The following is a 27,176-nucleotide window of genomic DNA, read 5'->3' as shown; positions in this document are numbered from 1 at the left end:
CTCTGATGCATATAGGAGCTATGAAGCAATATGCTGTAATATAATGCACAAAGGCAATATGAAGCACTATGATGCATATGAACCTTGAAGCAATATGATACATGAAGTCACTATGAAGCGCTATGATGCATATAGGAACCATTATGATGCAATAAGATGCAGAAAGGCAATATGAAGCACTCGATGCATAAAGGAACCATGAAGCAATATGATGCAATATGATGCACAAAGGCAATATGAAGCACTATGATGCATATAGGAACCATGAAGCAATACAATGCAATATGATACATGAAGCAACTTATGAAGCGCTATGATGCATATAGGAACTATGAAGCAATATGATGCACAAAGGCAATATGAAACAGTATGATGCCACAGAGGCACTCAATATGATACATAGATGCACTATGATGCAGTATCATGCATGGAGGCACTCAATATAATGCATAGAAGCAGTATGACTTACACTTTTAAGCAAAAGAGCCATCTATCAGAGTTCCAGATAAATCTCCACTCTGAACAGTACATCTCATTTGTCAGACTGACTCCACCCGAAGGGGCTAATTAATGAGCAGCAGCTGGAGGGCAGTCTTCATGGAGACAATGTGCTGAATTAACACCTTGTGTCCTCCTCTGGATGGAGTAGTTAGGTTGCAAAGAAAAGTGAAACACTTGCTTATTGAACCAGAAAATGGAAAGCATGCTTCCAAAAAGTCACTCTGAAGCCCAATCATAAGGCTCTGTGCAGACAAGACCTGCAACTAACTGAAGTCCAGTCATGAGATGTAGCCTGGACATATGGCCCTACCATAGCCTAGAGAGGTCCAAGGCCTAGCTGCAAATGGGTTCCAGGTACAGCTTTGGCACAAAGGCATGAGACTAGAGTCAGCCCAGAGGCCCAGGCCATCAATGCAGCATTAAACCATGCACTCACCTGTGCTGGCTCCATACCTGCTAGAAGACAGGGAGAGCTGGTAATGCCGAGAGCCTACCGTGGAAGGAAGCGGCGTCCCATCCGGAATGCTGCATTACTGCCTGTGCCCCCTTCCGTGTTCCATCGAAGAACGCACGTCGATCCTATGTGCCGGCGCCCCTTTCTGACGTCACCGGAAGCACAATGGGCTTCTCCACCACACAACTTTCGGGAGTAGCGGTGTTTTGCCGGTCGGCGTCCGAGCCGAGAGCCCCCACCGGGAGGAAGCGGCTCTACCCAGGAACCCGTCCGCTTGACTGGTCTCTGGGGCTGAGGGAAGGATTGGACCTGCCGCACGATCCCCCTAAGCCCATTGCACAGGCTGACTGTTGGCTGAGGAACCTCTCAAAGAGGAGTCGGCCACGGTCCGTCTGACCAGGAAAAGGGAAGGTTGAGACCCCCAAACTCTGAGTCCATCTGGTACAGCACTGGTAGCTGAGGGACCTCTACCCAGTTAGGTGTCGGCCAAGGACCACTGGATAGCCTGTGGATTCACTCCATTTCAGACACAAAAGCATCTAACTGTCATTAATCTCTCAGATTATAAACCCAACAAAGTGGAACTGACCGTGCTTTCCAAAGGACTCATTTTGTTTTACTAAGGCCCTGGATAAAACTGAACTCTGCAGTGATATGGAAAATTGTTTAAGGAGACTGCGCCTGAGGGAATATTTCAATGATACAGAAGATTCAGAACCCACCTGGACTGAAGGAAAAGGGATCCTAACAACAAAGAAGAAGAGGTCAGACTGGACACCTCCATCTGGACGCAACCCTCATTTGGATAACTATATAGACTCCTTCAGACATTTGATAAAATCCACCATCATAGATACTAACAGGAGACAAGCATCCAACATCAGTGCCCAGGAGCGAAAAGCCAGTCTCTGAAAACCAACAAAGAAATCATCAAACCTGCTGACAAGAGTGGTGCAATAGTCATGATGAACACATCAGACTATATGAAGGAAGCAAACAGACAACTTATGGACACACGCTACTACAAAAAATTGGAGTAGGATCCTACACAGGACTATTACAAGGAACTAAACAAATTGGTATCTTGTCTGCCTGACAAATCCATAAGAGCCAATGACCTGATACCAGAATGTCCAAGAACAGGGACATTCTACATGCTTCCCAAAATCTACAAGTTTGGAAATCCAGGAAGACCAATTATTTCATGTGTGGGCACCCTTACTGAGCAGGTATCTGGATGGGTAAAGGGTATTCTTAAACCCCTGGTAAAGGATACACCCAGCTTCATTCAGGACACAATTGACCTATTGAATAAGCTATCAGCAATAGGCCCTCTACCAGAAGGAACCATCCTGGCCACCATGGATGTGGAATCTTTGTACTCCAATATCCCACACCAGGATGGATTAAATGCCTGCAAATTCTTCCTGGAAAACACAGGGACTGATGCAAATTGTGGTGAAACTTATAAAATTCATCCTCACCCACAATTACTTTGAATTTGACAAGAAGATCCATCTACAGGAGACTGGCACAGCAATGGGAAGTAAAATGGCCCCACAGTATGCAAATCTTTTCATGGCCAAGCTTGAAAGCGACTTTTTGTCCTCATGTCCCATCAGGCCTCTGGCGTGCTACCGCTACAGTGATATTTTAATCATCTGGACGGAGTCTGAGCCACAGCTAAAGACGTTCCATGAATGTGTCGCATGGATTTATGCCTTTTTACATCAACTAAGGAACTTGCCCCTCAGACGATGAGGGGGTCATCACAAAAGAACCAGACCCCAATCAGAGGACAATAAAACATTCCTTATCTAAGAACTGGTCCAATATTTATGGACATAACTGTTTATCACCCATGGTAATTCTGCTTCATGTCACCTGACTTATCCATGGTTTTTTTCCCCCTCCTTTTTTTTTTTCTATACTATGTTGTGCATAAATATGTGATTCTTCAGAATTTCTTTTAGTCGTTGCCTGATGAAGAGACCTGTGTAGTCTCGAAAGCTTGCAATTTTTTACCATCTTTTCAGTTAGCCATTAAAAGGCATCAACCACTGAGGACTCAATTCTAAATATTTTTCTGCACCAATTAAGTAAATTGGGTTAGTTGCCTTTTTCTTCATTGCGCTTGAGTATTTTTTACACGGATTATTGTGTTTGTGATGCTGTTGTCACTCGTTGTGATGAAGCACTCCTTTAATGAAAAAAAACATGCATTTTAAAACCCACAATTGGGTTTAAAAAAAAAAAAAAAAAAAAATCCCCAAATTTTTTAATGTGGTTAGTTTGTTCTCATTTTATTCTCTGCTCCCCTGATTTTTTTTTTTTTTGGATCAGCCATATACAGACATGGTGGGCCTTCTTATGGCCTTTACAAGGGGGTGTGCAGCCTAAGGACACACCCCAAGAGTATCCTCTGAGCAACGCCCCCTTGGTAAAGACCATAAAAATTACCACTAAATAATAAGTGCACATGTCTCCGGAACTATGATGGATAAAGAAAAAAACAAAAAAAAAAAAAAACAGACACACACACCGGAATATTCAGGGGGACAGTGGGAATAAAATGTGCAACCCCCCCCCCAAAAAAAAAAAAAAAAACAAACAAACTGGGCACTAGCTAGTCCTCTAAAGCACTTGAACACAATAATTAGATATTTAAATTTTGTCAATTTGTATAGCTATTGACAAGTTTAAAAAAAGCCAAAACTTAATATGCAGGCCTCATAATAACTCTTAATTTACCATTGTCCATAGTGGATCCACAAATAAAATGCCATGAAGAATGTTGCAAAAATGCTCTTGTGAAGCCCTTTTATAGCACCTTCATAATTTGTGACAGCTTTTGTCCATCATGGATTTAGAACTTTGAGGCAAAATCCTTCATTATAGGACAGCAAAGCAGAACCAGGCAGGAGTGTGGGTGACAAGGAGGCTAGAAAGCTCTTGTCCATTAGCATGCGTCCAGACACTGAGCCGTCTGCCACTACCTCAGCATGCTCTAGTAACTAAAGACCTCACCCACATCTCCAGGGACTGTTTGTGGAGTGATTTGTGCCTGTTCTGTGTTCACTAGTCCCAGGCTTTTAAAAACGTAAAGCCTTAAAAGCTCACGTGTGGGTCTAATGTCAACAGGGCCCATCGGGGGTTTGATTACTACTCAGTAATCCCTGATGTTGGTTGCTTGAGAAGCAGTTAAACTGAGTAACCCAACTCCTGCAATGCCCAAAAAATAAAAAAGATAGTAAACGGACAGTATTCAGCCATGTAATATGAGTTGTCAGGTCTCCAGCTGAAATGGAGTATAAAGGTTTCTGTATACCACAGTACACTACTCAACTGGCAAGGATTGAAATATCAACCATAGTAGAGTATCTGCATTTCCCCCATGCTTAAAGGGGGTCTGGTATTGGGGCAACTGTGAATCTTTACAGCATGTGCAATGTGAGGAATCTTTGGTGCCAGAAGCAGGCAGTCATGTGATAATATAATAAGTATGATTTGCATACTTCCAACTACATGACGACTAGACGTGTCTTGTCTCACTCAATACCCTTGCATTAAGTGAGGCCGTGCACGTCCAGATGGCATGTGACTGCATGTATGCAGATCAAATACATGTGCTCATGCTCCTGAAGTGATGGCCGGGGGACCACCACGGTGCAGGAAGACTACTGTACACAAGATGAGGTGCAAACAGAGGGTAGATTTATTGGAAGGCAAGGGATTTAGTGAATGAGGAAGATGCAAACTGGTATACAATGGCAAAAAGACAATTTACAAGAGTTATAAACGTTATCTTTCCTGTAAACTAGCACAGTGCTCCAGCTATTCCAGACAAAATATGTCTAACAAGCAAATGTAAACAATAAACAAGTGATGATGCTACTCTACATATAACCTCCCTGGCCTTTACTAAGCAGGCCACATGGCTCCCATGTACTGACTATTGAAGCCTACACTAGGCCCTAACAGGTGCACCAAACAGGAACAAACTCACGGTGATGTTGGAGAATCAGCTCCAGTCCCAGGGGGGCCCCCAGCAGTCTATTCCGGTGGTGCGCACGGCTTTCTGTCAGCTCTGTGAAACGTGGTCTTCTCCTTGCTTCTGGAAACTGTAAATTCCTTTCTCTGTATCTTCGTGGCTCTCTTGCAGCTATATCAGGACACAGTTCCTCTCTTTTTCAGCTATCAGCACAAAAAAGTCCTCTCTGCTGCAGCCTCAGCTCACACACGCTGCTCCAGCTCCACACCTGCACTCTGCCAGACTAGTTCATTACACCGACTATTGCAGGGGAGAAGCAGAACATTCCATCACGCCAGACAAGGGGGTGAAGCCTCTTAAAGTGACAGCGTGCTCCTTACTGTCCATAACAGCACCACCCTCTTACATGCCTCCCTTCTTAATGATGGTCGTCCTCGGCCATCACAGCATCAGGGTCAAAGTGTAATGGAGGTACGTTCAATGCGGAAACAGCACCTATAGATGAGGCAATAAAGTTGCAAAAACAGACAGAGCACACCGTTCTACATATTGGACTGGTGGAACCCCTGCATTAGACCTCTGGGATCTCCGAAGCTCTTGGCTGTCAGGCAAGGCTTGACTATCTTCCAGAGGAACACTTGTTGCAGGAGACATTGTGAGCTCGTCTGGTCTCGTCCTCGCATGGCGGTACTGGTACATCCATGGGATTACCGTCTGTGCGGCTGAGGACCCCTACTGTGTCAGGGACGGTCCACCACTCATCATTGATTTCACCATCAGGCATGACAGATTCATGAAGTGGAGTAGTGCCTTCAGGCGACAGTGACGTAGAACAGACCTCAGACCGGCAAGGCCACAGCATATTTCTGTGAAGTACTCTAGGGGCGGATGCCCCAGTCTCAGTCTGTACCTTGTAGACAGGGCCGTTAGCATACACTCGCTCGATAACCTTGAAAGGCTGTACTTCCCATCTCTCACTTAGTTTTCCCTTGGGGCGTTCCTCTCTGGCTAAAACTCGGTCCCCAGGTTGGAGTGGTAACTCTTGAGTAGGTTTGCGGCCCTTATGTTCTTTTTCTTGCAGCTGCTGACCCGCCAACCGCAGTATCGTTTGCAATCGTTGCCGATGCTCTTTCACCCATGAGGTGACAGTTTGCTCCATCAGCTCCTCTGGCTGTTCCAAATTCAGCTCAAAGATCTCTTGTCCAGCTCTTCCAAACAGTAGATAGGGGGTATAACCTGTGGTGGAGTGGACCCGATTGTTGTAGGTCCAGACCAATTCCGGCAGATAGTCTGGCCAACATGCCTTCTTATCCTCCAACATTCTCAGCATTTGAAGTAAGGTTCGGTTGAAGCGTTCACAAGCTCCGTTGCCTTGAGGGTGGTAAGGGGTGGTCTGGGACCGCTCGATGCCATACATACGATACAATTCTTCCATCACCTTGCCTTGGAAACATGCGCCTTGGTCGGAGTGGATGCGCTTTGGGCACCCATACACCCAGATGAAGTCTTGACAGATGGCTTGCGCCGCCGATTCCGCAGTCTGATCTCTAGTCGCAGTGACTACTGCGAACTTAGAGAAATGATCGGTCATCACCAAACAGTATTGCAGCCCCCGGGCCGAGTGTCCCACGAGGAGATAGTCGATCATCAAGAGTTCTAGCGGTTCCTTAGTTTGTATGGTTTGGATGTGTGCCCTCTGTTCTGTACTCTTAATGAGGTCACATACTCGACATTGCCGGCAAACCTCTTTCACCACAGACTCCAACCAGGGGCAATACACATACCGCTGTAACCATTGGTAGGTCTTTGTGGGGCCGAAGTGTGCTCCAAATTCGTGGGTTTCTTTAGCTACTTCTTGAGCCATTCTTCCTGGGATGACCACTTGCCACTTTACTTCCATATATTTTGGCTGTTGCCTCTTACGATATAGCACTGACTCTCGCATTTCCAGTCTATCCCACTGGTGTAACATACTCCTCATTTCAGAGTCCAGATCATCTGTTTGCCAGGCTTCTGCTTTTGAGTTACCCACCATTTCATCTGTCTCAGCCCTTCATCTTCATCCTGAACGTGTCCCCATTCCTCATTGGTTCTCCCCAGGGACCGGGGTAATGCGCAGGCCTCCCTTCTTGACTGGGCCGCAACCATTGGGGGCTTAAACTTACGAAAGTCTGGGGTTTCCCCCTCTTCGAGTTGCCCATCAAGATCTCCCACTGGAGTCTCCACAGTCACTCTTCACAGCCCATCAGCATTTGCTTTTTCGGTAGCAGAGCGATAACGGATGGTAAAGTCGAACTTGGCTAGGCGAGCGAGCCACCCACCGTTGTTCCAAGGCTCCCAATTTAGCATTCTCAAGGTGGGCCAGCCACCGGAAGGAGCTGTAATTGTGAGGGTTCCTTTCGCTGTCTCGCAGGGACCTGCTTGCATACCCATTGACTCATGTCCATCCTGTATCTGAGAAAGTACTGCACCGGGTCCATGAAGGCTACCATTTGTGTACAACAGGAATGGTTGATCGAAGTCTGCCTAGGCCAAAATCGGGGCTGAGGTAAGGGCATTCTTTATAGCCTGGAAGGCCTCATCTTGTCCCTGTGCCCAGGGGATGCACTGGGTCTTCGGCACTCCAGCGGTCCCCCTCAACAACTCATTAAGAGGACCCGCCACCTTCGAAGTCTTTAACAAACCGGCGGTAGTACCCAGCGAGTCCCAGGAAGGCCTGGATTTCTCACTGTTCGAGGGACTGGCCACTTCTGGATAGCAGCCACTTTTTCTGGCGAGGGTAGAACTCCATCTTGTGACACTATGTGGCCCAGGTACTCGATCTCTCTCGAAGAGGTGGCACTTTTGGCTTCACCTTCAGGTTATGAGCCCGCAGTCTTCCAAGTACCTTTCCAAGCTGGGCAAGGTGTTCTTCGAATGAGGCCGAAAACACTGATGTCATCCAGATAGATCAGGGTAGCCTCAAAATTTAAGTCTCCCCCAAACACTTTTCCATCAGCCGTGGAAATGTGCCTGGAGCATTGGAGAGCCCGAAGGGCATCCGGTTAAACTCAACAGCCCCATAGGGAGGATGAAGGCGGTTTTCTCTTTGTCTTTCTCTGCCACGGCTACTTGCCAGTATCCGCTTGCTAGGTCCAGGGTGGAGAAGTACTTGGCTTTCCCCAACACAGTCAAGGATTCCTCAATGCGGGGCAACGGATACGAGTCTCGAACAGTGCAGGCATTGAGTTTCCTGTAATCTACACAGAACCGGATGGTCCCATCCTTTTTCTTGACGAGCACCACCGGGGCTGCCCAAGGGCTCTGACTACTCTGCACCACTCCTGAATCCAGCATCTGCCTCAGTAATGTTTTCACCTCTTGGGCGGGATCTGCCGGTATCGTTCTCGAATTGTACGAGCTTCCCCAGTCGGTATCTCATGCGTGATGGCTTCAGTACAGCCGAAATGTTCGGCGTGATGGGCGAATGCGGCCTGATTTTCCCACAGCGTAGTTTCTATTGCTTTCACACGCTCAGGGCCCAGAGCCTTCACATCCACTTCCATTTGATCAAGATGACCCGTCCACTCCACTCCGGGGATGGCGTCTCTTCGTCCCCTGCTAGGGTCCACCCCGCACCTTCTTTCGGTGATAAAGACATCTCCTTCTGACTCACCACTTCACCCTTATGTAGGTACACCAGGGCCAGATCTGTCCCTCGTGGCAAGGTGACCTCCCCGGGGCCCACATTCAAAGCTCTTATGGGGACATGTCCTCACTGGACCACAGCTATCGTACGAGCTATCATGACTTCTTGGTCCACTCCTCTGCCTACCACAGGCTGAACAACCACTTCCAACCCATCAAGGTTGCGGTGAGTCCCCACTGGAAGGTATACTATAGTTTCTCGCTCGGGAGGTAGGATTACAGGTTCTTTGCCAGGGGCCCTGATGACCCCTACTGTCTGATAAGATGGCACACTCTTCTGCGTCCCACAGACAAGGATCAGTCGTTGAAGGGCTTCTTGAGTAGGCTTATGTGTAGTAGCCTTCTTCCAATATCCAGGTCCCTGTTTGGTAAACAATCTGATAGAGTTCACGTAGGATATTCATTTCCAGTACTACAGGCACATCTTCCTTGATAGGCTTAGGGACTACCAGGATCCCTTTTCTCCCAACTTCTTGCCCACAGATTCGAATATTCATCCACACGACCCCTGTGACCGGGACCGGTTGTTGGTTGGCAGCAAACAACCGGATCAATGTCTTTCTGGCTTGGCCAGGTCCTGGAAATGCTGCTTGAAATACGCTTCTGGCATCGTTGTCACTTGTGACCCGGTATCTATCAGGCAATCCACTAGAACTCCTTCAAATTCAGCACGTAGGATGGGGCTCCCAGCAATCAAGTGTTTGTTATGATATGGAGCGGCCTCTCTTCTCGCCTCCCCCGCTGAGTGCCGCATTACTGCGGGGTTGGTAGTTTAACGGCGGCTTCCGCTGGCCTTGAGTATAGTTCCGACAGTCTCTGGCAAGGTGCCCCCATCCTCCACATTCCCAGCATTGGATGCCTCCTCCTCGCCGGGGGGTACCTCGAGCCTGTCCTCATACCTCCGATGCCTGATGGGAAGGGGCTTGCTCCCACTGATCCCTTATCGGTCAGGCTGAAGAATGGTTGCATGAGTACGGTGGGTCAGACTGTTGTAGTTCTCCCACTCTTCGCTCCATCTGGGTCAGTTTCTCTTGCACGTTGACAAGGGACAGCTGCAAGTCCTGCACCACCTGGACCAACACCTTCTGATGGTTTGGGTCTCCTCTGGTATTGGCGCCCTGGAATACGCATCACCCCAGACGCATAGCTCTTTACTTCGGGCCACTGTTTCCGCCAGGATTTGACGAAACATAAGAGCCGAATTTGCCCGGACCCATTCTGACAGTGCTCGCCTCAAGGATGTGCTGTGCAGTCCCAGAATGAATTTCTCCCGGAGTATCCAGTCTTTAGAGCCCATGCCGCCAAATCCATCCGGCTCCTTTCTCTGCACCTCTGCTAACCCTTCTTGCAGTGCTGTTGCATACTGAGAAATTCCTTCTTCCTGCTGCAGCCTAGAGAAAAATTTGGCGTGAAGGTGTCCGGCGCTAGCAGTCTCGCCGTAGATTTCTTCCAGGAACTTCACTAGCTCCTTCAGGGTACTGTGGGTGAGTTCTGGTTGTAGGCAGATGTTTCTACGGGCTTCTCCCTCTAGGGCAGTTAACGCAATGTCCACTTCGAGGTCTGGGCTGATGTTATAAATCTTCAGGGTGCTTTGCAGCCGGGACACCCAGTAGGACAGTGGCATATTCTTGCCGTCAAACTTTGGTAGCACACTAAATATGGTGCCCATAGATAGGGTCCTTGCAGGGTTTCCACCAATGCCCACAGTAACTCCATAAACATTAGCATTCCCGCCATTGCTGTCCGCTGCCTCGATCTTAGTGACAGTACCCTGCTCGCAGCGCCACTTGAAGCGATGGCCGGGGGACCACCACGGTGCAGGAAGACTACTGTACACAAGATGAGGTGCAAACAACAAAGGGTAGATTTATTGGAAGGCAAGGGATGAAGTGAATGAGGAAGATGCAAACAGGGGTATACAATGGCAAAAAGACAATTTACAAGAGTTATAAACGTTATCTTTCCTGTAAAATAGCAGTGCTCCAGCTATTACAGACTTAAAATATGTCTAACAAGCAAATGTAAACAATAAACAAGTGATGATGCTACTCTACATATAACCTCCCTGGCCTTTACTAAGCAGGCCACATGGCTCCCATGTACTGACTATTGAAGTCTACACTAGGCCCTAACAGGTGCACCAAACAGGAACAAACTCACGGTGATGTTGGAGAATCAGCTCCAGTCCCAGGGGGGGCCCCAGCAGTCTATTCCGGTGGTGCGCACGGCTTTCTGTCAGCTCTGTGAAACGTGGTCTTCTCCTTGCTTCTGGAAACTGTAAATTCCTTTCTCTGTATCTTCGTGGCTCTCTTGCAGCTATATCAGGACACAGTTCCGCTCTTTTTCAGCTATCAGCACAAAAAGTCCTCTCTGCTGCAGCCTCAGCTCACACACGCTGCTCCAGCTCCACACCTGCACTCTGCCAGACTAGTTCATTACACCGACTATTGCAGGGGAGAAGCAGAACATTCCATCACGCCAGACAAGGGGGTGCAGCCTCTTAAAGTGACAGCGTGCTCCTTACTGTCCATAACAGCACCACCCTCTTACACTCCTGCCGCCAGTACCAGAGAATTCTCACAAGTCCATAGTTACATAGGGTACACGTCTGCAGTCAATGCAGGGTCAGACAACCCCTTTAAGGCCCATTTCCGAGGAATGATCGCTATCTGCACGAACATCATCCCATGAAAACGTCTGGTTATCAAATGTCAAAAACCTTAATTGGTTGTTGATTTATATGTTCACATAAGATGCAATCATTTGTTGGCAGCACACCCTCTTGTTAAGGGGTTAATGTGAGATGATGAAAATAGAGCACAGTACTCTACTTTCTCCAGCAGTCCCAGATACAATAAATCTGGATTGTTGAGCACATGCACCTCTGCTCCAGTCAGAATGGGACTCCAGTGCCCAATTATTGGGGTTCCATAGCCCTGTTCTCAAGATCAGCAAATTATCCCCTTCTCTATAGATGGGGATAAAAAAAAGCCCCATCCAAAAAAAATAAAATTATTGGTTGTTGCATATTTACTTTCATAGAAAACCTGTTTGTCTAGTAATTGCATTCTAATAAATATATTTTGTTCTTTTAACCATCCCAGTTTACATGTGATAAAAAGTTTTGTTACTTTACTACAGTAAGGCGATGTTCAGGTTTTGGCTGCAGCAAAAAGGCAACTTATGATCTCTTGGTAGAAAAAACAAACAAAAAAAAAAACAACCCATAAACGTGTGAACATAGCCTAATACTAATTATTAGTGATTAACCAATTGGAGTGGGACTGGACTGATTTGAAATTTTGCTTCACTGACTCCAAAGACACAAGGAAACCAAGAAAGCCACAAAATAGTTAAAGCAAGTGCAGATAGCCAAGGTAGTCAAATTAGTGACTGCTCTCAGTCATCAAGATTGTCATGGGACATTATGGATTATGTTGTCTGTGGACAGGTGAGGAATATTGTTGTTTATTATTTTAATTCTGTTACAGAAGATCATGGCTTCAGCGAATTTGGCAATGATGTGAATCTTAAGATTCAAGAAAGCAGTGTGCCATTATTTCAAATAAAGCACTTTATTTAGGTTGTGTTTTTTTATAATATTACTATGAGGTTATTAACGGGGCATCTCATGGACGCCTCTCCATTACTAACCTCTGAGCTTGATGTCACCTGACAATACATAGGCGACATCAACCCTAATACTATCAACCCACTGGTGCCAGAATTGGCGCATCTTATGGATGCGCCTTTTCTGGGGTGGCTGAGAGCAGGCGTTTTAGTCTGGGAGGGGGGGGGGGGGGCAATATCTACAGCCTCTTAGGCCATTAATATCAGCCTGCAGCTGTCTGCCTAGCCTTTGCTGGTTTTATATGGGGAGCTGACAATTTTTCTCTGGATTCTCCTGTAAACTAGCCAGTAAATGCTAATAAAACAGCTGTGAGATTATATAAATAGCCTGGGAACCTTTATGGCTATAAAGACTTAACATCAGCCCTCAATTAGTTATGAAAATTATGTGGGAGTCCACACAATTCTTCATTTTTTTGTAAAAATTAACAGGCATCGGTGCACGCTGATTTCTGCCAGTTGCTGTTTGGATACAGCCTATGTAGGATCATTTTGTTAACGCTCCTACATAGACTGGTGACTATTTAACTCTTCTTACAGATTTAGTAATTTTATTACTAAACCTAGGGCTTGGTGTCAGGGACAACTGCTGACTCCAAGCCCGAATCCCATTACACTGATGGCACTGTATCAGAATGAAAAAGAAGGTGTTGAATAAGGATATTACACATAAATAAAGATTTTAAAGACAGTTTTGTTATCTCAAAAAAGCACTCATTGCTGTACAAAAACGCATCAAAATGTGAAATTTCTGAAAGCAAATACTAAACGTGCGCACATACCATTACTGCAACTCAGCTCTAAGGGCTGTCCCACACGTCCAGATAATTCCGGTACCGGGAAAAAAAAAAAAAAATAAATAAATAAATAAAATCGGTACCGGAGTTATCCGTGTCCGTGTGCCCGTGAGCTCACGTAGGTCATACATGCGGCACACGTGTGCCGCCCGTGTGGCGAGTGGGTACCACACGGAGCGTGCAGGAGACAGCGCTAAAGTTTAGCGCTGTCCCCTGCATCGTGCTGAAGCCGCGATTCATATCTTCTGTGCAGCAGCGTTTGCTGCATAGAAGATATGAATAATAGCGTTTAAATGAAAGATCTATGTGTCCGCCGCCCCCCCACCCCCTGTGCGCCCCCCCGCTGTTCAGAAAATACTCACCCGCATCCCTCGTTGGCTGTCGCTCCTTCCTGGTCTGGCCGCGGCTTCCACTGTATGCGGTCACGTGGGGCCGCTCATTTACAGTCATGACTAGGCGGCTCCACTTCCCATAGGGGCGGAGCCGACTATTCATGATTGTAAATAGGCGGCCCCACGTGACCGCATACAGTAGAAGGCGCGGGGCAGAGAGGAAGCAGCGACAGCCAACGTGGGAGCGGGTGAGTATTTTCTGAAAAGCGGGGGGGCGCACAGGTGGTGGGGGGGGCGGCGGACACATAGATCTTTCATTTAAACGCTATTATTCAGATCTTCTATGCAGCAAACGCTGCTGCACAGACGATATGAATCGCTGCTTCAGCACCATGTGGGGGGGACAGCGCTTACTGTAGCGCTGTCTCCGGCACGCCACACGGAGAATGTCCATGTGAGGTGCGTGTTTTACACGGACCCATTGACTTTAATGGGTCCGTGTAATACGTGCGCTCCCACGAACACTGACATGTCTCCGTGTTTGGCACACGGAGACACGGTCCGCAAAAAAAATCAATGACATCTGCACAGATGCATTGATTTTAATGGGTCTACGTGTGTCAGTGTCTCCGGTACGTGAGGAAACTGTCACCTCACGTACCGGAGCCACTGAAGTGTGAAACCGGCCTAATTGAAACTATTAGAAACCTAGGAATGGACACTACAGTGAGCAGGGCTGTGCTTTTCAGCTCCATGCACAGTTTATATCCAGCTGTACTCAATCTGATCAAATAATCGTGGCAATGTTGGTCCCAAACTGATCCAATATAGATCTCATATCCTAAGCATAGGCCATTAAAAGTCTGGAAAATCCTTAAAAAAAAAATACAACATTTCAGGTGTTTTTTTCCAGAATAATCTATCATGAGATAGCACCATTTCTTAGGCTAGGGTCACATTGCGTTGTGACCGCGTTTAACGGACTACGTTACACCGCGGCATAACGCGGTGTAACGTAGTCCGTTAACGCCGCCATTGCCTGTAATGGCAAACGCACCGCTAGCGCACGCCCACATTGGGCGTGCGCTAGCGATGTGCCGTCATTTGAGTGACGGCCCGTGAACGCTGCTTGCGGTCCGTTTCTCGCTAGCGCTGATCGGGGATCTGCGCTAGCAGGATCGGCTAACGCGATCCCTTTTGGAACACTGCGTTAGCGCAGTCCGTAGCGCTATGCGCTAAACGGACTGCCCTAACGCAATGTGACCCTAGCCTTACATTTATAGCTTGCATTTCTCAGTTTTCCCATATGCTTTTCATTTTTTACCCAGAACTCATCCAGAGTAGACCGTTACAATTTCTCCTATTCACAGAAGAGGGAATCCTACTCCCTTATCTTGGTAGTCCACCCTAAAACAGAAGCGGCATGAGGACATTACACAGCAGTACTGAGCAGTAGCTATGAATCCTGCTCTAAAGTGAGAAAACAGCTGCATAAGATTTTGTGCAACTATGTCTTGGCTTCCTCTCACCTGGAACTTCAATGGGCAGCAAATAACCTGATCCCTCAGTAAACAAAGTCTCCGTCTCAAGACAGATTTTAGCACTTTTCAAGACCAAATTAAATGTGTTCAGTACTTCCATACTGATAGCATCAATATCATTCGGGTGAAACACCTGGCACTCCTGCCAATTAGCTGTGCCTTTCAGATGCAGTCAGTTGTGTAGCTCCTTCACCTGTATAGTGGCCGTGGCCTGGTACTGCACAGCTAACCCTAATCGATTGAGTAGGGGAGGGTGTGAGGGGAACTTGTGGCCACTGTACAGTCGAAGGACATGTGCCGTTTTTCCCTGCAACTGATCACATCCAGCAAGCACAAGAAACACCTGACTGGAGAAGGTGAAGGGTGTCCCATCTCCACAGATTTGATATTGGTGATCTATTTTAATGATAGACCATGAATATAAAAGCAATGGACAATCCTTTTAACTCATCAGTAAGCAAGATAAAGAGATCTCACCCATAGTTAGAGAACAAGGCATAGGTATATCTTATTGCAGATGTTAGAGTTTTACACTTGTACTATAGATTTAAACCAGGTATGTAGAAATCAGTGCCGGCTGGGGAAAAAAAAATTAAAAAACTGAGGGGGGGTTGTCATGTAACTGTTCCTTGTATGGTGGTTTGACACTTACACAAGCTCCCCTGAGAGTCAAACAGGTCACATAATTTGTGCAAAAAAAATGTTTAAAAAAAATTTAGAATAGTCTTAGGCCACATTCATACGTTGCATTTTAGCATGCAATTTTTAAGCTGCATTTTAAAGTACCAACAAAGTTTGACATTTCAGAAATCTCATTCACACACTTATGGATTTGGAAAACTGCTGCATGTCACCTTTCAGTATATTTGCAGTGTTTGTGTGCAGGTATCAGTTTTTGCTGCATTTTTGGTGCAAAACCTAAGGAAGTTAAAGGCTATGTTCACACGATCCTTTTTTTGATCCTTTTTTTTCGATCCTTTTTTTTCAGGTCCTTTTTCCATGCAGGGTACAGTCCAATGTTACTCTATGGAAAACAAAAACCGCTGTGCCCACTATCCTTTTTTTCTCAGGCAAATCCGCGAGGATTTGCCTGCAGAAAAAAAGAAGTACCATGTCACTTCTTTCTGCGGATTCAGCTCCTGTTTTCAACAGGCACCAATAGGTAAGTGCTGTTGAAAACCCGCAGAGGAATCTGCAGAAGAAACTGCAGGAAAATCAGCAGTGCAGTTTTGCACTGCGGGTTTTCCAAATCAGGACCTGAAAAAAAAAAAAGGATCAAAAAAAGGATCGTGTGAACATGGCCTAAGCATGCTTTTTTTTGAGAGGGGGGGGCACCAACAACAAAAATGGAGCAATTAAAAAGCAACATGTGACCATAGCCTTGCAAGAAAGAAAAAAAATATAAAATATTAAAGCGTTTTCCAACATAGGATATTCATGCAGGAGTCCATAAATTTGATTTTTTATTCCTCCACTCTGAAAGTTTATCTATACCCTATAGCATACTGCATGTTCAATTGTATTTATACACCATAGAAAGCAGTGACATGACTAGGCAGAGTACAGAATACACCCCTGGTCTGCTCTTTCCATTAAGTCACCACTTCTCCGGGGAACACTCATTTGTGGAAGGTCAGGGATTGGGCGACACATGAACTAAACCTAATCTCATATTTTCTGACCTTCCCAGAGTTCAAGACTCAGTTTACTGTGTTTTCTCAGATATCATCTACAGTAATCTCAAGTGACACTAGATAAGCATCATGAATGGGGATAGACCTGTACATGTAACATAAACCAGGACTTAACTCTACAACTGTATCAGCAGCGAGGAATCACATTGGAAACAGTATACACATGGCAGCCCTGATTAATACTGGGGATCCCACGGGGCCACTTGTCAATGCTTACTAATGCTGTTTCTTCACATACAGCACCATACAAAGAAAAACCATCTGACAATAATCATCTGGGGCGTCTACACAGTAACAGCTACAATTACAGCCCAATGCTAAGGGCTCATTTCCACTTGTGAGGAAAACGGACGAGTGCAATCGTCCACTTTAAAGAGATTAAAAAAAAAAAAAAAAAAAAATTTGCATTGAACTCACATGACAATCGCATACTTTTCATCCCTTTTTTTTGGTCCAGATTACGGACTGTTTTTTCTCTCGCAAGTGGAAATGAGCCCTAAGGTTTAGATCTGTGCCCATAGAAGAGTGTGGTTTTTGCACGGTGTTTACTCTTCACCACTCTGAATGCAGATAGAAGAAATCTCTTTAGATGATATTTGCAAGACTTGTGAAAAATCATATTAATCATTTCTTATTGTATAAAGAGAAGTTAAATGCATTTTTTATTATAGACCTAGAATATTGGAGGAAAGACTTGACCATGGGGAAAAAAAAAAAAAAAAAAAATTGTGGTCAAGATGAACCCCAATATTCCAGGCAATATAATGTACACGTTTATAATTGATTTTTTTTAACCAATTGAAGCAGTTCAGAAAATTAAGAATACCACCTTTAAGCTAAAGCCAAGTGTGGAACCTATAGAGGGAAGTAAGTTAATAAAAAACACCCCCACATACACAACATAATGGAAAGATTTGTAGCCCTTTAGTGTTTTGAGTCACAAAACACTAAACTAAATAGGACTATAAAATTGGCCTTAAAACGGGGTACAAGTCTGCAGTTACTGTGAATTGTGCAATGCGAGGAGTTTCCAATGCCTGCGCCATGAGTGGGCAGTTGTGTGACCACAAGTACACGATTCGGATATTTCCAGCCACATTCCCACTAGCCATGTCCGGCCTCCCTCCATAAACTTGCAATTGAGCTAGGATGTGCACATCTAGTCAGCCCATGGACCTCTCCCTTGCAGGCACTCCCACATCTGGCTCTGAAGATTAACAAGTCTGCAGTTCCCTTTAAAGGGAACCTGTTAGGCCGGTTTCACACTTGCGTTTGGCTGGTCTGAGTATGGCTATGTACTTCCTCCCTTAAGCTCCGCCTACTTATGCATGCGTCCCCATCTTTAACATTGGGTATGCAGGGACATGCGTCAGCATGCGGCGTTTTGACGTGCCCGGCGACTGCACGGGAATGCAAAAAGTTGCGTTTCTGTGCGGTCAGGTCAAAATGCCGCATGCGGACGCATCCGCATACAACGCATATCCCTGTGTACCCAATGTTAAAGATAGGTACACAGAACGACGCATGCAGAAGTAGGCGGAGCTTAAAGGAGGAAGTATGCAGCCATACGCAGACCAGCCAAACGCAAGTGTGAACAAAAAAAAAAAAAAAAAAAAAAAAAATGCTATTAATCGACAGATATTGGAGTTAATCTGCAGGTTAAGAGGTATAGGGAGCTGTAACCTCGCCCCTAGCACTGACTGACAGCGGCAGCATTAAGGCCGGCAGTCAGTGCTGGGAGCAGAGTTACAGCCACCGCTCTAGACAGAGTGGTGACTGAACCCACACCAATGCCACCCCCGTGACATACCCGAATGCTACCGAGAGGAATAATGTTCATTTCCTCCCATTGCAGGTTCAGAATGCTCATCCCAATATTTGCAGATTAATTGCATATTTTTCACATGACGCATTTCCTTTAGAGGGAACTGCAGACTTGTGAGTCTTCTTCACAGTGCATGCTGTGAGGATGCTTCAGTGCCAGCAGCAGGAGCGACCACAGCATTTTTTCCTTTTCAGAGCTGAAATGGTGCTACTACCACAAGGTCCCTGTACCTAATATAATACTCACCACCGCAATCTTGTGACCACAACTGACTGGAAGTCAGAGGTGATGATCACAAGCTCAGTGTAAGTCTAGGAGAACCTCGTTCTGGCTTAAAGACCTACAGCGAGTTGTGACATCCTGATCCGATCGGTTACAAAATGCTGGAGGTCAACTGGATCGGCACCAATAAGGCCAGGGTCACACTTGCGCGTTCAATGCGAGTCTCGCGCATCAAGTCCCAGCACTGCCACCGGCACTCTGGACCGGAGCGTGCAGCTGCATGTATTTCTATGCAGCCACGTGCTCCGGTCCGGAGTGCCACAACTTGATGCGAGAGACTCGCGCGAGTTTCTTGCTTTGAACTCGCAAGTGTAACCCCGGCCTAAGATGAACATGGTGGCTGGCAAGTACAAGACAAGGGGCAGGGACCTTTCATTACTAGCACCACTCCGCTGCTGCAGCGAAAAATTTTAAAAAAAAATGCTGGAGTGGTTCTTTAAGACAAGGTAAAAAGATGCTATGGCTTTTATTATATTTATACATAATTTCATATTTTAAAGAGATTATTTTTATATATTTTCTCTATACTGTCAAAAAGTTATCCACAAGACACTTTAGCATATGGATACCATATTTCTATAGCTACATGGTCACGCAGGCTCTAAAAAGAAAAAAAAAAAAGCCAATCAAATGCAGAAGAGGCACACATACTAAATAAAAAAAAGTTATGAAATGTTCTATAACTGTCTGTTCTGTTCCTGATCTCAGGATCTCAGCTGTTAGTGGAGATGAATCTGTGCTGCACTTTATGCACATTCTCAGTAGTGACCAGTGCTGTACAGTAGTAGTGGAGATGAATCTGTGCTGCACTTTATGTACATGCTCAGTAGTGACCAGTGCTGTGGAGTAATAGTGGAGATGAATCTGTGCTGCACTTTATGTACATGCTCAGTAGTGACCAGTGCTGTGGAGTAATAGTGGAGATGAATCTGTGCTGCACTTTATGTACATGCTCAGTAGTGACCAGTGCTGTGGAGTAATAGTGGAGATGAATCTGTGCTGCACTTTATGTACACGCTCAGTAGTGAGGCAGTGCTGTGGAGTAATAGTGGAGATGAATCTGTGCTGCACTTTATGTACATTCTCAGTAGTGACCAGTGCTGTGGGGTCGGAGTCAGGGAAATTGAGGAGTTGGGGGTTTGGCTTTCCAACTCTGTAGCCCTGTAACAGATTATAGAAGTGTTGATAGTAGATACTGCAACATCTATTCATTTTATCATCCTAAATTTTAGTAAGTCACTATAAAACTGTCCATAGCTTTTTGTCTTAAACAAAAATATAAGATTTTCTTAGACGGAACAATAGTGTTCCCCGATTTTAATGTTGCTGGAGGTAGGGCTGAGAAGTCATACGTTCCTTATGGTTCCCAGTAGGCCAGTTTGCTATACTCCATGTTCATATTTTCAGGACATTGTGAAATCAGCGACATTGTTGCTATATTTAATAAGTCTTCAGCGATGACACAGATGGAATCAGCGCAATAACTTTTAATTGCCTACTTTTACGAGTCCCCTTTCATAGCGTGTGCACCTGTGTTTGCAGCTCCCTATAGGAAGCGGGACAGGTACATCTGTATGAGGCTACCTGCCAATGAAGTCTCTCCAGCTCATATTATGTGTGATTTTTACACTGAAGCAAGCACACTGGCCTGCAGAAACAATTGAGTTGCATTCACACACTGCACCCTGGTCATTTTACAAGAGTTCACATTCACCCTCAATGGATTATATAGAAATTTGCTCCACTGACAGGAAATTGCCATTTTAACCCTTGGGCTACTGGTTGTGACAGTAACTGATTTAGAGTAGCGCTACTGTGAATTCTTAAAGTTCTTTTCCACATTATAAGGTTTCACAGTCTAAAGTCATATACTAATGTTTGTAACCGTAATTGTGCAACGGCCCACAGAACCAGGAAAAATGCTACAACACCTTAGTCCTGAGACATCTGTAAGGCTATGTGCCCACGTTGCAGAAATGCTGCGGAAATGTCTGCATTTCTGCAACTCCCTGCCGCAGGTAAAATGCATGCGGAATTTGCATACATATTCCCATTAAACAAAAAAAAAACAAAAAACGCTTTTTTAGCTTGCAGAATGCCTGCGTTTACCAGGCGATTTGAAGAATCGCTTGGAAGTGATTGACAGGTTGGTCACACTTGTGAAGCATAGTGCTTGACAAGTGTGACCAACTTTTTACTATTGATGCTGCCTATGCAGCATCAATAGTAAAAGACAGAATGTTAGAAATAATAAAAAATATGGTTATTCTCACCTTCCGACTGCCCCCGATCTCCTCAGCGGCGCTCCCGGTACGTTCTGTTCCCAGGGATGCTTTACACAAAGGACCTTTGTGACTTCACGGTTGCGTGACCATGACGTCATCTCAGGTGATTTGCGCAATGCATCCCTGGGAACGGAAGCCGCCGCATGCACCGCTGAGAGGCGGGAGGACTCCGGGGGCCATCAGAAGGTAAGTATATCCCTATTTATTTTAATTTTTAATTTTAATTTTTTACAGAAATATGGATCCCAAGGCCTGAAGGAGAGTCTCCTCCAGACCCGGGTACCATCCGCACATGAAGCGCTCACTTTACCACTTTATGCATGGTGGGCATAGCCACATGAGTAAAGTGAGCATTTCAATGTAATCCTATGGCGGCAGAATCGCTGCGATTCCACAGAAATAATGAACATGCTGCAGATGTTACCGCCATGCGATTCTGCAGCAGGACACAGCAACTGGAATCCCATAGGATTGCATGGGAATGCATATAAGCGTTTTTATGCGTTTCTGCTGCAGCAAAAAACCAGCAGAAACGCTTAAAAAAAATGCAATGTGGGCACACAGCCCAAGGCCTTATTCAGGCCTTGCTAAATCAGTTTTTTTTCTTCTTAATAATCTTTATATAGCGCCAACATATTCTGCAGTGCTTTTTCTTCAATTAGAACACATACCCATTATAATTTATGCTGCTATCCACATGTCAGCATTTTTCACGGGCCATGTCTCCATGCAAAACACAGACATGTCCGTTTTTTTTCCGGCAGCACAGGGGCCAATACAAGTCTATTAGTTCATGAAAAATCACATACAGCACATGGACGGCATCAGTGTGCCGTACATGGTTAACATTGCAAAATATAGGAGAAGCTTTGTGATTTGTTTACCCATCAGTGAAAAACACTAATGACACTGAAGGTAAAAGTGAACATTTGGATGACACAGATGGTAAAGATGGACATGTGGATGCACAACACTGACACCAGTACTATTTTTTTTCACGCATGTATGAATGAGGTCTTATTCCAAGGAGACGGTGCCCAAGACTACACTAAGGCTACTTTCACACTAGCGTCGGGAACAACCCGTCGCTGTGCGTCGGGCCGACGTTCCCGACGCTAGCGTGGTCTCCGCCGCACAACGGGGGCAGCGGATGCATTTTTCCCACGCATCCGCTGCCCCATTGTGAGGTGCGGGGAAGTGCGGGCGGAGTTCCGGCCGCGCATGCGCGGTCGGAAAAAGCGGACCGTCGGGAGCAAAAAACGTTACATGTAACGTTTTTTTTTCCCGACGGTCCGCTACCACACGCCCAAGCGTCGCAAAACGGACGCAACGTTTTGCAATGCGTCGCAAATGCGTCGCTAATGTTAGTCTATGACGAAAAAACGTATCCAGCAAGAACTTTTGCTGGATGCGTATTTTCGGCAAAACGACGCATTTGCGACGTATTGCAGTTAACGCTAGTGTGAAAGTAGCCTTAGAAAAAGCTACAAAAGACAAAATGAGAAACTCTGCTGTAATTAAATAAAAAGCAAAAGTGCATTTAAATAATTCAGAGTTCTTAGTAATACTGCATTTGATCAAATATAGCATAAAAGCCATCCCACCGTCGACAAGGTAACTCTGATCGGGACAGTCCTACACTGTAATATTAAAAACCTTACCATGTGTCAAAGTTGACGTCAGTGTGTGAATAAGGCCGGGTTCACATTGTGTTAACAGCAGCCCGTTCAACACATGCGTTAACGGGCTGCTGTTAACGCAAATGCTGGTATGTCAGCGCGCTAGCACAGATAGAGCCAGCAGATGCTCTATCTGCGCTAGCAGTGATGTACCTGGAAACGCTGCAGCCCGCGTCCCAGGGTCCGTCACTCAATGACGGCACATCACTAGTGCATACCCATTGTGGGCCTGCGCTAGCGATGCATCCGACATAGGAATTTATGGCGGCGTTAACGGACTGCATTATGCTGCGGTGAAACGTAGTCCGTCTAACGAACGCCTGCAACGCAGTGTGAACCTGGCCTTAGGGCAGACAAGAGGACTGGATCCTAACCAGTGGACACCAGTCAGGGGCTTTTCTCTTGTAGGTTTTATATGCTTTATGGCCAATGGGAACATGTGTTTATCTGCTGCATGTATACCAACTAAAACCAAGCTCAATGTTTGTGTTTTTTTTACTTTGTATTTTTGCATTCTGTGCAAGCTGGGGTGTAGCCTCCCTCATCTGAGCTGGAAATTGTATTTGAAGACTTCCCCAGACTGGTGTCCACTGGTTGGGATCCGCTCCTTTTGTCTACCCTTATTCACACACTAACGTCAATTTTGACACATGGTAAGGTTTTTAATATTAGACAGTGTAGGACTGTCCCGATCAGAGTCACCTTGTTGTGGTGGGACGGCTTTTATGCTATATTTGATCAAATACAGTATTACTAAGAACTTCTAATTATTTAAAAGCACTTTTGCTTTTTAGTTATTTAATTACAGCAGAGTTTCTCATTTTGTCTTTTGTAGGCTTTATATGCTTTATGGCCAATGTGTCCATGCGTTTGTGCTGCATGTGTACCAACTCAAAGCAAGCTCAATCTTTGTGTTTTTCTGTTTTGTTTGTGTTTTTTTTGTTTTGTTTTTTTTTTTACTTAATCTATTAGTACTGAGGGGCTCTGCTGCCAAACTGTGTGCAATAGCCAGTTTGTTCTGGTTCCAGATACAATTAATGGAGATTATGGTGGAGGAGGCCATTATACAATTTATTTATTAAGCTTTGCACTATCATATTCCATAGCACTTTACATATAAAATGTTAAGACATGAAATGACCATGGCCTAGTGATCACATGAAAAAAACAGCACAAAAATGCCTACTGTCTGTAGAGCAAAATCCACAGAGAACAGCCTCAAAAGATATATATATATATATCTCAAAAAGCAGCACCAAAAGACAAAAGAGGGTGCAAAAAATCCTTACAGGTATATACCAAACCTCATGCTAATATCCAGAAAAATGAAGGCAGCTCTCCAATAGAAAAAATAAATGTGGTTTATTGGCCCATGTGTGACGCTTCAGTCCAAGATGTCGACCTTTCTCAAATATAATATATATTTAAAGAGGGAAGACAACCCTAGGCGAGACTTACTGTATGAGGTAAATCTGGAGAGTCAGTATACAGAGTTCTCTGGGTACTTTTCATACACAATCATGTACCAATAAATCAATTGGCTTCTTCAGAATAAAATTAGCCCCAATGAGTAGACCTGAGAGAATAACTAGATGACACTCCCCATGTGGGCCAGTGACCGACTCCTGGGAGAACAGAATCCGAGGGTCATTCATCCCTACAACCCCAAAAAGTGGAGCATTGTTCAAAAACATCAAAGGATCAATTGGCCACATCATGTGTGTAAAGAAACAATATTTATGTTCCATGGATACATTGTATCAGAGGCATCCAAACTACACAAGGAGTCTCCTTGCTGATTGCTCCCCCAGAAAGTTACACATCAGTGTACGGCCTGTGAAGTGTAGAGACGTGTCAACACAAGGAGATAAAGTTAGGAAAGGAAGAAAAAAAGTTTAAAAAAAAAAGGGGATTTTTGCTTTTCATGTTGCTACAAGTCATCAAAACTGACCAATGAAAACGTATCTCTGGTTCTGTAATTTTTCATTGAATCCATCACATGAGAAAATCTAACTGTAGCAGAAATCATGGGAACACATAAATGTTGCAGAATTCGGTGATTATAACCCACTTTTTTTTTAGAACGGTGCAATATGCAGCAAATGATTTGCGCAGTGATGAACGCGGAGATCCGTCTCTATAAGGCGAGCACCTTCCTGACAGACTGGTGCCAGTACATCCCAGTCTGAGATCAGAGGAGACCAGTGGGTCCGATGCCACAAGTCCACGCAGAAACTTGCTCCAATCGGGACTTTAATTGTTACACTCCCCATTATAAACCCTGGGGGTCCCGTGTGCCACATGTCGCCCGCTCATGTACAGTTTGGCAAGTTAAACCCGGGTGTAAGCTAGATGTGATAGTGCCAAGGCTCCGAGTCGCCCAGAACAAATATCATACATACAATATGAAGGCCCCTTGTGAAGTTACACATGGGTAATAAATGGCGGGTATGACCGTGTATAGCCACAGCCCAGGTAAATGGTCACAGTCCACTCTGAGGTGGCCATCATCCAGTATCATGGCTGCAGCCTCAGGGACCATTGTCCCCCCCCCCCCGCCTGTCACTTCTGGGTCTCAGATAAAGGGATGGGGGCGCTGAGATGAGGGGGGCGCTGAGATGAGGGGGGCAGCGCTGCCGCTACTGTTGTCAAGGAGGCGATGACGTCACCCCTGCCTAAATTAGCCCGTTGTCAGCCGCTGGCGACTCTCCCCTCTGGCAGAGCGAGCTGTCAATCACGTGACGTCACAATACGCCTGTTGTAAGTGTAAACAGGAGCCGATGCCCGTGTGGTGCCCGCGCTGCGCCCGCTGCCCGCTCACCTCCGGGCTCCGCTGCCCGCGACCGGCCGGCTCCAGACCCGCGCATCCCGCGAGCGCTAATCCAGAAAGGACTGTTCATTGAGAAGCGCTGGGGAGGTGACGTCATGGCCCCAGTAGCAGCGGCTCCACCAATGGGGTGACGAGCTGGGGGGAAAGACAAGTGGATCTTAACCCCTCCGCCGCCGGCCCGCGACCCAGCTGGTGCACGGCAATAACGGCACGGAGCCCTCTCCTACACTGCGCGGTGCAGCATACGAGAACATGTACACAGCCCCCCGCCGTAATAATGCAGCGTCCGCTCCAAGTGTCACAGACGAGAGGCGGCGGCAGAATGACACTTACCAGGGAAGCCGGCAGTCCGGCGGTGAGAGCCCGTGCTCTCCGGGCACACGCCGCTCTCCGGCCCCGCACACCGGGAAAGCTTCTAGGAAGTTGTCTTTGTTCCACTATTTATACATTGCGTCAACATTGCGAAGAGAAGGGGCGTGGCCACAACACAACACACGGCCCCGCCTTCGCCCGCCGAGGATCACACGAGTCACGTGCCCGGGTATCTCTGGCCCCGCCCACTCCTCCGCCCGTCTGTCACTAGTAGTAGCCGTGCGGGGCGAGCTGCGGGCGGCACCGGACCCTCTGCCGGGTACGGACGGGTCCTCAGAGCGCCGTCATTCATTGCAATAATATCTGAGGAAGAGGACGCCTGAATTAGCGCTGACATGTCCCGGCTCCCTGCGCGGTGCTGGTTGGGCTCCCCGGGCCCCGGACTCCCATAGTTATAGGGCTTGTCCGCAGGATAGGTGATAACTTGTTGATCTGTGGGGGTCCCACTGTTGGACCTGCTCCGATGAGAAGGGGGCACTTTTTTATACTTCTATAGGGCCATTAATTCCACGGCGCTGTCCCCACGGGGCTCACAATATAATTTCCCTATCAGTATGTCTTTGGAGTGTGAGAGGAAACTAGAGAACCCGGAGGAAACCCACACAAACACGGGGAGATCACACAAACTCCTGGCAGCTGTTGTCCTTGGTGGGATTTGAACCCGGGACCCCTGCAACACTGCTAACCACTGAGCCACCGTGCTGCCCCAAATCAGGAGCAGACATAGTGGGGCAAGCTGCGAGCCCAGGAGGTGACGGGCCCATTTACACCTCCAAAACAGGTAGAAGGGGGCTGCGCAGTGCCCAAGGGGTCTTGCACAGGGGTCTCTCCTGTGCGTGTCTGCCAGTGCCCCAATGATATCCCCAGCAGCACGGAGCAGCAGTGTATGTGTGCGCCCGCTGCGCCATCCATTCCCTATCAGGCTGCCGGGCACTGCACTTCGCCTTTCTCTGGGTGCCCCATGGACAATGATTACAGCAGCAGTCCGGCTTCCAACCTTCCAATTTGTAATGGGTAAAGTGCCCCAATCTGCTGATCAGTGCAGATCCCAGCGGTCAGACCTCTAGCGATCAGTAAATGATCACTTATCCTGTGGAAAGGTGACACGTGTCGTAACTGGACAATTCTTTTATAAAGGCTTTTTCTCATCAATCTCAGAATTGTAAAGTGCTTTTAATATCAACGAACGTTGCCATTTACATGTTATTAAAAATCCTCTCTGGTCTTAGAAACAAAGAGATTTTTACTGTTGTTGTTAACTGCTCGTTGCCTAGGT

At 46.2% G+C, this 27,176-nt stretch overlaps 1 protein-coding gene across 8 annotated transcripts in view; it reads right to left on the bottom strand.

Moving 5' to 3' along the window:
• The window catches only part of TRIM13 (tripartite motif containing 13), a 275,480-nt gene extending 249,300 nt beyond the window's left edge, over positions 1-26,180 (bottom strand). For 4 of the 8 annotated variants that reach the window (XR_013224054.1, XR_013224053.1, XR_013224057.1 and 1 more), the window contains exon 1: positions 25,862-26,180. The gene's annotated coding sequence lies outside the window, so the exon portion shown is untranslated. Of the gene's footprint in view, positions 1-25,519 lie in introns of all 8 variants that reach the window. The other 4 variants (XM_077298111.1, XM_077298109.1, XM_077298112.1 and 1 more) reach the window with 2 other exon arrangements.
• Between the last annotated feature and the right edge of the window lie 996 nt (positions 26,181-27,176).

The sequence above is a fragment of the Ranitomeya variabilis genome, chromosome 3 (assembly GCF_051348905.1).
Source record: "Ranitomeya variabilis isolate aRanVar5 chromosome 3, aRanVar5.hap1, whole genome shotgun sequence".
Taxonomy (NCBI): domain Eukaryota; kingdom Metazoa; phylum Chordata; class Amphibia; order Anura; family Dendrobatidae; genus Ranitomeya; species Ranitomeya variabilis.
Note: the sequence above shows the minus strand (reverse complement) of the source record. Positions and strands in the feature narration are given on the sequence as shown.